The following is an 11,471-nucleotide window of genomic DNA, read 5'->3' as shown; positions in this document are numbered from 1 at the left end:
TTATTTTTTTATTTTTTGTTGCTAACAGAAACTGGCGGCATGTGGGCAAAACAACGGCAGCTCCCCATTTTCGAATTTGCTTGTGAGGTGTGATAATTAAACCTGAGGTGCTATACACTTTTTTATGTATGTGTGTAAATGAGTAGATAGCTCGTCTCTTATATGCGGCTTCCTTTGAAAAGCGGCTGCCTACTGCAAGCGCGAAAAATTATTATTAAATATTAACTGACTGTGTGCCTTCAAATGGGTGTGTATTCTCAAAGAAAAAAATATTATATAGTATACTATTTAATCTAGATAAGTATTTGCACATATATATAATTATACGAATATATGTATATGTGTTATATTTGCTCAACAATTTCTTTGTACATTTGTGCTCAGCAATCCAACAAATAAAAGCCTGTAGTGCAATCCCCTAATTAAAATGTCTACCAAAGTCAAGCGAAACTGATAAGGTCGCCTATAAATTTGCGTTATGCTTGTGAATTATTCGACAGAAATTTTATACCAAAATAGCCGGTATTTTATAAATAGATGAGATGAGCTGCTGAATCTTAAAAAAATTTAAAAAAAAATATATGTATATAAATATATATTTATGCTTCTTCACTGGCTGACGTGGTTATAGCCGAAATACTTATATATAGTATATATATATTGACTTAATTCTAGTTACTTATTTGTAAACGATGAGCTTTCTCCTCCACAATTCGCATGTAAATATTTCGTGCAATAAATCATCTATAGTCTATTGTTATAATGATAAGCAATTGAATTCCAACGATTTACAAGCGCATTAATTCGAGTCTTCAAAAGCGTTCAGACGCTTGGTCACCGCTAAGTACTCAGCTTTATGTTCATTTGTATGTGATCTATTGTTCTTTATACTAATAATGTAAAGTGTACTAATGTATAATATGAAGTGCACTAGAAATATTTTCAGATACTTTCTGCCCCCTTGTAGATACACATATACACTTTCATATCTACATACATACATATATTTGAAGTGTTTTTACTCAGCTGGTGCATTCACCTCGCTTGCGATTAGCTGCTGAACATTTCAGCTAAAGCTTCAGCGCTTTGACGAGGTCAAAGATATTTAATAATAATAAAAGCAATGCTTTGGAAACGTTTTGCAGCTATTAATTGAACAAAGGGAGACAATTGTAATACACTGCTTAAAGAGCAGCAGAAATGTTATAATTCGTATAAATTATGCACATATACATTTACAGCGTCCACCAATAAGAAGGACTTGCGTATAATTTTGTCAGCCTTTTTCCACCGTTTTTTTGTCATATAAAAATTACATATTTTTTTTAGAACTTTTTACATATATATACAAACATATACTACTAACAAAAAAAAGCTGCTGAAATTTTTGGAAAAAAATGTTTTAAACTCGGCCATTGACCCCTCGGAAAAAAGATGCGCCCGCGTTGGCAGGATAACTATTTACAGGATCATCTAAAGTGAATAACTAATAAAATTAGTTAAAACCTTAACTTAGAGCTTGACGAAGCAAAACAACTGAAAATTGGATTTTTAGGGATTTTCATGTCTGTTGAAAAAAATTATAATTTCAGTAAAAATTTCGCGATTTTCATTTCAAATAGTTGTAATCGAAAAAAATCCTTCGTCCAAGTCTTTAAGAATTGTATCTCTAAGACCTGTGTTTGAAGATTGGTCGAGTACTTCTCGTGAAGTCTTGCCAATCGACTTCAAAAACACAGTTTCGACATAAACGCGTTTAAAGACGGCGCACTTAGTCTAGCTAGCCTCGAGCACACCACTTCTCAAGATTGTAACTCCGAAACTATTACTCGGATTAACTTAAAAATTTTGGACAATATTCTAGAGATGTTGAATTTAAGACAATAACACAATTTTGAAAAATGCTTACAATTTAGGCACAATACAGGGAGAATACAGCTCTTCGTACAAAACATTTCTGGCTTAATGGCTACGTCAATAAACAAAATTGTCTCAATTGGGTCAGTCAAATTTTGTGGTGTGGTTTAGGAAACGCCAAAACTGTACAGTTTAGTGCAGATGGTGGCAAGGCGGCAGTATCGGGCCTTATTTCTTTCGAAATGAGGCAGGAAATGCCTTTAACATCGATAGTTGTCATTATAATATGACGACGACAGATTTTTTTACGCAGAGTGATGAAATCGACGCGAACGCCAATCACCAACGCCGAAATTCCAGCCGCAATTCTGCACCGGTTCATGGAAAAGGGGTGGATATATGCAAACGGAGCAGTGGTGGATATTTCGAAAACATTTTGTTCAAATCATAAATGGCATAATATTATCTGCATATCGCAAAAACTAAACCCCTTTTAACTACATTTTTGTGTGTTTTTTCATTTTAACATCACGTCGTTCTTATTGGTAGACCCTATATATACATATATCCGTAGTATAAACATGTTAATGCCAGTAGGTGTTTATTTGATTTTTCTACAATTTGATTAATGAAGTATGCTGAAATTGATAAGGTGAAAGCGTTTTGTATTGGCAAATGACTCACGCAACGGAGAGAAATTAAAACGAATATTTATAGCTTTTGAGATAAATTAAAAAAAAAAAAAAATTAAGGTGAAAAAATAGTACATTTGTTTCCATATAGGCAAAATTATTGAAAAAGTAAAACATTTCAAACGCAATCCTGAAAACCGAGGGATATAATGTAGATACTTATCTTCAAAAACGACTGGGACAGATAGATGAAAGTAGCCATTGCAGCCTGGCTTTCGTGAAATTATGACGCAAAGCGTCATACGGATTATTATAGTTTCTTGTGGATAGAAATATACGTATTTCTGGAGTCGATATAAAAATTCTTTTACCATTTTTAAATAACCTACGATCACATAAAAAAAAACGAATTCAACCATTGTAAAGATGCCTCATGTGTCTTTCGGAAATCTGTTAATTGAGTTAATTTGATTTTTCCCACTTTTTGTATATGCTCTGGCAATTTACTAATTGACTAAGTTAAATATATTTAATGCAATTAATTTAATTGACTAAATTAATGGACAATCTATAACACCGCGCATAAGTGAAATACTTTAATGGAGTGAATAGGTGAAATACTTTAATTCAAAGAGAACTCACTAACAAAGTGGTTTAAAAGTGCTTAGAAATCATCTTGCTGCCACTATTATCCACTATAGTTGAAAGAAAACTCTAATTGTTCGACGATTGGTTGCCTGACGTTACGTACGATTCGATGTCGTACTCAAGTCGGTGATTGTACTGTAATCCTTGTGAAGCCATCAAATGGAATCGTGCATCCGATCTTATCGTTGTCGTTAAAGCACCTCACCAGGTGCAAATGCGCTTTGGTGTTTAATTTTTATTCCCACCAGCTCAGTGGGATATTTGAAACTCGTAAGTTGTTAAGCTTTAATCTCACAAAAGTGTTATATAACAAATTTTCAATAAATGCTGATAACTGCCGTGAAACAGCAAAATTCTTTATTGCCTTTCCAATTTAAATTAGATAATTTAGACATTTTTATTAAATGTTTCTATGGGAGAATATCAAACTTAAGGAATTCCACTTCCAGCAGTTGAAAATTTCACTTTGAATCAAAGCTGTTGCTTTTCACTTAATCTAAAGTGTATTTTATTTAATGAAAGGGCACCTCGTACAACCATATCAATATGTATTATTGGCATTATTTCTTAGTGTGGCGTGAATTTAAATATCATTTTTATTATAGGAAAATTTTCGGCTTAGCATTCATGGCATCCCAGCAACTGCCGTCTATCGGTCTGGACTAAATTATAGTTAGTTTCACCTTGGAAATATTAAATGTGCATTAGGGTGTTGCGTAACTTTTGTTTTAATAAAGGGAGGAAAAATATCATAATATAATTTTTTTCTAACACTTATTACCATATACATATAGTATTTATATTCCTCCATCTATAATCGCTGATGTGCTTTTTGTTTGGTCATAATTAGCTATAATTAAGCATAAAATTTTGAAATTATTAGAATAATATCTAAAATACGTCTTCATTCAATGTAACTTCGTTACTTAATCGTGTCAAATAAGTTTTGAATTGAGTAATCCACTTTGCTGTTCAAGAAGTGTACATAGACTTCCAATACTCGTATGGTATTATTTACTCAGAATTTTCATTTCATAGAAATCGGAAAAGGACTTTATTGACATTTTTTCTCAATTAATACTCAATTTAACGTTAATTTCATAATTTAGAGATTTAGTTTTCATATCTTAATTAAACATACCTATCAAGTATATAAAATCTGCTATACATATATTTGTGAAAATAAATATGTATTTTACCGTGAGTAAAATTTTAACGTAACTTATATAATTAGTCAATTTGGTCAATTAAGCCTATCAAAAACTTTTTCAATTAACTTAATTAATGATACTTTTGTATGTGTGACAAATTTTGTAATAAAAAAATTGTTAAAAAATTTAAACTGCTTTAAAACAATTATAGTTTTTAATCGAATGATTAATGCTCAAATTGAGTAGTGGAGATTTTTAGAAAAAAATAGCATTAATTTTATTTTATATCAAATAATTCGTAAATATTGTTAACACATTTGAACCATTAGCTTAATTTTAGTTCAATTATCTACACTAATGGAGTGATTGATATTTAAATCGAATAATATAAAAATTTTGCCTAAACCAGTTGAATTTATTTTGATATGAAAAATTGAAGTTTACAAAGGAATTGCTAAAAACTGACACCCTTAGTTTAATTTTGGTTCAATTACAACAGCTAATTGTGTGATTAATGTTTGAAATTTTTTAACTAAAATAGTGATTTTTATTTTGATATGAAATATTTTATTTGTGTTGAAAGTTTAAAAAAATTTAAATTATTAATTAAATTCAATTAAATATTATAATTAGGTGATTAATACTCAAATTGAGTGATTAAAGGTTTTTGACTAAGTTAAAAGTATTTTATTTCAATGTCAAATATATTAGTCTTGTTAAGGATTTTTAAAAAATTTAAATCACTAATTCAATTTCAGTTCCAATATCAATACTAATTGAGCGACTAATGCTCTAATTGATTTCATGCACATTTTTGTCTAAAGTTCTGGTATTTTCTTTTAATTTGACATTTTTTCTGTGAATAAAATTTAAACCATTAATTTAAATTTAGTTCAATTATAGGTACTAATTGAGTAATTAATTTTTAAATTGAGTAGTTGAAATTTGCAGACCAATTTTGTGGTATTTTCTTTTAGTATGAAATGTATTAATGAAAAAGGTTAAAAAAAAAACGCAACCCATTAATTGAAATTAATGTTCAAGTCGATTTTTTGAAAGTTTTTAACTAAATTTTCATTTTCTTTTGATCTGCAGAATTTTAGTTTTCTTAATGATTGTTAAAAAATATAGACCTATAATTTAATTTTGGTTCAATTATAAATAGTAATTGAGTCATGAATGTTCAAATCTTTTCGTTGAGCTTGTTTTGAAAATTTTCTTATAAATCTCTTTTCTTAAAAAATCTTATTTTCAAAAAGATAATTTAAAAATTCACACCATTAGTTTAAATTAAGTTCAATTATCACTAATTTAGTGATTAATATTCACGTAGAGTTTAATTAATTCTTTGGTTTTAGTGGAGAATTTCGTGTGTCTATTGAATACACTCAATGTCCATTATTGAAAAAATTCTATTATTTGCTCAATTAGCTATATATTACATAACAGTATTTTAGGCAATTAAATATTATACAATCTTTTCACTTAAGCTTGCCGCGTAAGATAGCTTGAAAGTATGCCCTTCTATTTGCATATATAATAATTGCAATATCAATATTTATTTATGTTTCTAGTAAACTAAATTGAGCACAATTAAGTGGTAATGGAAGAAAATGTGTTAATTGTTTAATTTGCCCAACTAATTGATTGGAATAGTGTTATGGAGTAGTTTTTGTCGCATATTATTATTTCGAAAAAGTATAAATGTGTATTTGAATTATTAAAGTTGTGCAACCCTTAAGTATACAACCGCTTGTAATTATCTATCAATTTCGATTATTATCGCAGATCTGGATTTTAACTTAAACGAAATAAAAATCGCTGCACAAAAATAGTTTTCAACAACCACTTGAAGAGCCTGTTATGCATCACTTGGCACTTAATATTTTTAATGCATTTTACAACCATGTGAATTGCAGTAAAAGTCTACTAAAGTTTACTAGCAATTAAGTGTAGTCGCTTATACATACATACATACATATGTATGTGTGTAAGTTTTTAAGACAATTAAAGCTTAAATAAGTATTGAAATTGAAAGTCCACTTTATATTAGCACAAGTTCTTTGATTATTCATACGTGCCAACACATGTGAAACTTTATTTTTTTTTTTTTGGATTTTCTTTTTGTAGTAGGACTTGGTACTGATAAACGAAAGCGTTTTTCTTGCTTCTAATTTGTTGAATATTTCATCATGCCTATATGTATATATGTGTGTGTGTGTGTGATGATGAACTGAATTTTTAGTATATGTACTCGTATTCATACATATTTATATATACACTTATAATCATACTAATCTGACAGATGCGCCGATTGAGGCAAATATATGCGTGTGTTCATTAACATTCAAGCTAAATAAATCTAGCCCATTGTCTGGCCCATATAAATATTGTGTATACTTATATTATATACATATACTTTGCCTACGTCATTTCTTCAAAATAATAAAATAAAACGACTCTTTTATTAGTATTATAGCAAATCGATATCAGTGCATTGGCGTTCAACCGTAATATTGACAGCTACAAGGACGCCCCACAAATATACATATATTGACATTTTTATTGCCCCTAATACTGTTATCTATTTTCTATAAACATAGTCATATTGTCTATTCTAGCTTAAGACCTTAATATTATGAATGCTTAAAAATGCTTAGAAGTATGATATTTCCCTATTGCTTGCAATATGAAGTGTGCTGAATACAACAAAAACAAAATAAAAAAATAAAAATTCAAGACACTGATTTACATAGCTATGAGATATTACTAAGATAACCACTTAACTAACTAACTATTGAATTCAACTGGATAACTATGTTGTTATTCCTACATTTATCAAGCTACAAAGTAGCAAGTAGAGTAGTGGCGAAACGAACGCAGCTAAACTATGTAATACTTTTATAATATTATATGAAAGAACTAATCGGATTGCATACACATAAAAATTGGTCGAATGTACATAATTTTATTAATTTAATTTTACTAATTTTAATTTTATTAATTTTCAAAATTAGTTACTTAATTTCAAATATATCGAAATATATTTCAATTTCAATGAAAATTCCTTAAAACTCTAAAAGTCGCCAAATTATTTTGGATTTAATCAAAGTTAGCCTTCTACCATGACGCCACTAACTTGGAGTTGAAGAATATAAATTTCTAATCTAATCATTAATTTTTCGCCTAAAAGTGTTATTTTCAGAAACTCTGCGTAATGTTAAGCTTTCTTGGCTTAGGCTCTCCTAGGTCATTAATAATCGACAGTATGAGTCTTCTCAAGTGACGTTGGCCTTTTGACAAAGAATTAGCTCTCTCTCTTCGTATAACTCTCATATGTATCATACTTTGTACGCTCGCTTTGAATGATGGATAATGTTGTGATGACTACGGGCTTGGTTACCTCTTAAGTTTTTCATAAAAGCAGGGAAAATCACCCAATACCTTTGATTATATGATAATTGATGGTCTTCGCATTTCCTTTCCTTGCTTTCAAAGAGGGTTTTCTAAGAAATAAAGCTTAATGAAAACTAGGAATCCGCTTCTTGCAGAGCATTCAGTTGGCACCCCTTCGGCTGAAGGTCTTAAGTAGGTATAGAAGACACCTTAGACTCATAGTTGCGGTATTAGAAATCGGAGGGAGTTTTCTTGTCCTCTTTCAGTTTACTTAGCGCTACCTCTCATTCATGCAAGCTCTGAATAACATTTGTGAGCTTCTTATCCTCTGTGCTATAGATCACTCTCTTTCCGGTGTAAAAAAAGACCAATAAATATACTGATCTCTGCTTTGGGTGTTGGCAGAAACAAGAGAATAAATAATATCTCAATACCTTCTTCTTCATTGATCCACTTTTACAAATCTTAAAAGGAATTGCAGGCTCTTACTTCTTCAACCACACGGCTGAACTACACATTTTCTATTGTATCTTATTCTTAATAGACCTTAGATGGACTCAAAGATATTCGTCGATATACCACACTACGGAATACATGTAGAAAAGTTTTAATAAATTTTCAAATATTTTTTCTCTATCACAAAGCATCTGATTGGAATTATCCATGTATTCTAATCTCGTGTTATTGCATACTTCCTTAACATTTGAACCTAACCTAACATTTCCTAAATATTTGGACAATTTTCTCTTCTTAACTGAGCCGTTGGTGCAGGTAATAAAAAGTTATCATTATTAAAACAACTCTCGGGACTTAAAATTGTCATCCAGTTGAAGAAAAAAACTTTTATTTTTCAATGCGAATGGAACGATAGCGAAATTTGGTTACAATGTTACTCTCAAGGGAGAATACCCCCTTTAGAATACCCCTTCCAGTTTAGAAATCAAATTTTGTGCAGTTTTTTTTTAATTTAAAAAACAAAAAAACCTTTCTAACATCCATTTTTTTATGGTGTCTTTATTGATATTTTAAGAACAGGTGTAAAAAAAAAAAAATGGCGCATTATGGTGACATTGATCCTGACTCTCCCGGAGGTCTGAAAAAAAAACAAAAGAAATTTTTAATCAATAAGTTATAGTCCCTACCTCAGGGAACACGAAATTTTTTTGTTTGAAAAATGGCGACTGCCTGAAAATAAAAATCATTTGCTACGCTCTTTTTTTTCGAAATTCCTGAATTTTTTTTAAATATTAAAAACAAAAATTTTGAATAATTTTGAAATTTTAAAATAATTTTAAATTTTAAAAATCATTTGGAGGATATGTTCTTAAGGGTCTAAAATTTAAACGTATGAAAAAAAAATCRAATTTTTCAAAATTCTAGAGCAAAATACCCCCTTAAGATATTCCCTGAAGAACCTAACCTACTAAAGATCGCTTTACATAAGCTTGTTGACTTGTATATTTACTCTTTGCTTCTTTTAAACAAGCTTTGTGCATCAAATTTTCTACTTCATCAACTATTCTAGAAGRTTTTAAAATTAGTGTTCCAATTTATTACGCTCCAGTGTCAACAGMCATTTAATTCCTACGAACTAAAAATGCAAATTAATTTCCACCATTTATAAGACAACAACTCATATTAAGTGYACTTGCCCATACACACCTCTAATGGACTTATTATTATTATTATTGGCCAGCCTATTGAAAAGTCTCTCTACATTATTTTTTAATATCCAAACACTCCCTTTCCTTCATTCATACTGGATTAATTGCTAATTGTACGCCCATAAAACAACAACACTTCGTATGAGTTCATTTTTCATTTGACTTAAGTTTATATTTTGATTGTGTTTTCACTTTTCACTCCCTCTCCAAGCTGTGCTTTCCTTGTCGTGTGCTTTTCAGTTAATCTTTAATTCATGATGATTAAATACTGTGTAGTGATTAAAATTGCCACAAACTAGAGGTGTGATTAATTTGCGTCACCAACTTGTCTATGTGTTCGTATGTAAATATTTCCATCTAAACGAATACAAAAACAAAAAGGCGGCGTAATTTATACATTTTGATAAAAACAAACATGTCTAGTGTAATCGGAAAGTTTTTACATTTTTATGGCCGCACTACATTGGGCGTTCACAGTGAGATATTTTAGTGTAAATATATGTGGATAATTAAAAATTATAAACAAAAGGTTTAAGCCGGCAATTAAATGAGTCAACATGGGGTTTTAATGGTTTGGAGTTTAGGACGGTGGCGTTGTGGGTTGAGTCTGTCACTTTTAAGTAGCAGGCTGGGAAACGCCTGATTTATCAGCTATTTATCATTTTAAAACAAAACATTTACTATATATATTTTTTTCCTCAAAAAGTAATAAACAACCAAAATAAACAGTACTCTACGAGCTTTTGACTTCACTATTTGAAGCTTTACGAGAAGTCGTGCGACTTTTTTTTTATCTTTTGTTTACAATTTTATCAGATGAACGAGGCACAAATGAACCGGCGAGCGATCTTACACTGAAAGAACAAGCTACTTTTTAAAATATCATGAGATATGTGCGAGTATATAGAATCCTTTGATAGTTTCCACAACTATGTTTTATTAGACTTTATGGGCTTCTCCGCGCTATCAATAGCACCGAGTGTCTTTGTGAACAGACTGGTATGGACGCCGGGCAAGAARTTGTAAAGCTGATGATTTAGCAAAGAAAGGCACCCCAGAAGCGCTATCGGTTGAATAGGAGCGGGTCGATGCTCCCACATCCTCTTGTGTTCCACTACTAAATAGCTAGGCTTTGTGGAAGCTTGGCTAGCGCTGGATCACCATTGGTACAAGGGCTGTCACAGAAGCCTTTAAAGGCCCAAGAGTGATCCAGTGATATCCTTGCCCTCATTAAGGTCATAGTTCCATTGGCGTCCATGCTGTGAGGTAAGGAGTCTTACCAGACGCCAAAGGAATACATATAGCAGTCCGCGTGCGATCTTCGATCAGCCATCTAACCTAAACTTACGTAACCTTATGGACTCTATGTCAAGCCCTACCGTTTAAGCAAGACCTACGAACATTCCTTGGCTAGGAAAAATAAGAGTACTTGTTTCGATATTATTAACCAAGTTGTTGAGCTGTGAGCAAGCTGAAAAATTTTCGTTCAAAAGGCAGATTGAAAGGTGTAATAAAAATTGCAGCCCTGCCTTCCATGAGTCTTGAATCGAAAGCACTTTTCGCTAGACCATCATCTTCCATGCATATGATAAGATTTAACCAGCACATTCATTGGATTTTCTTATGCTTTGCTATATCCATATCGTGGTAGAGTTCATACAGTTTATGATTCTATTATCTTCGATACCCATTGCCCACGCGGATGGCACCAAAGACTTGGCGGAGAACAGTTCTCTCATACACTTATGCTCCAAGTGCTTTCTTATCTCGTTTGCACCTGAGGTAATTTTGAGGAATGGTGTCGAATTGACAGTCCTTGGTCGTAAAAAAATTCGAGTTCATTCTGATTACTTAGCTCCGACTTTGCTAAGAACGGCTCATCTCGCGTCATCATCGTTCATATTACTGCGCTGTAGAATATGATGCAGAAGGTTCTGCTTCTCAATTGCTTATCGATCCCAAAGTAGCACTTGTTGGCAAGAGTTATTCTGCGCTAGATCTCCGGACCTAGATTGTTGGTGAAATTTATAATGGTTTCTAGATATACAAAACCCTCCAGTGTTTCCAGTTTACAGCTGTCAACAGTGACGTGATTCTTAAGACGTGAGTCATTTTAGTGTGCG

This window comes from Bactrocera latifrons, unplaced genomic scaffold (assembly GCF_001853355.1).
Source record: "Bactrocera latifrons isolate USDA-ARS-PBARC rearing strain unplaced genomic scaffold, ASM185335v1 scaffold_289, whole genome shotgun sequence".
Lineage (NCBI taxonomy): Eukaryota > Metazoa > Arthropoda > Insecta > Diptera > Tephritidae > Bactrocera > Bactrocera latifrons.
This window is presented reverse-complemented; position numbering follows the sequence as displayed.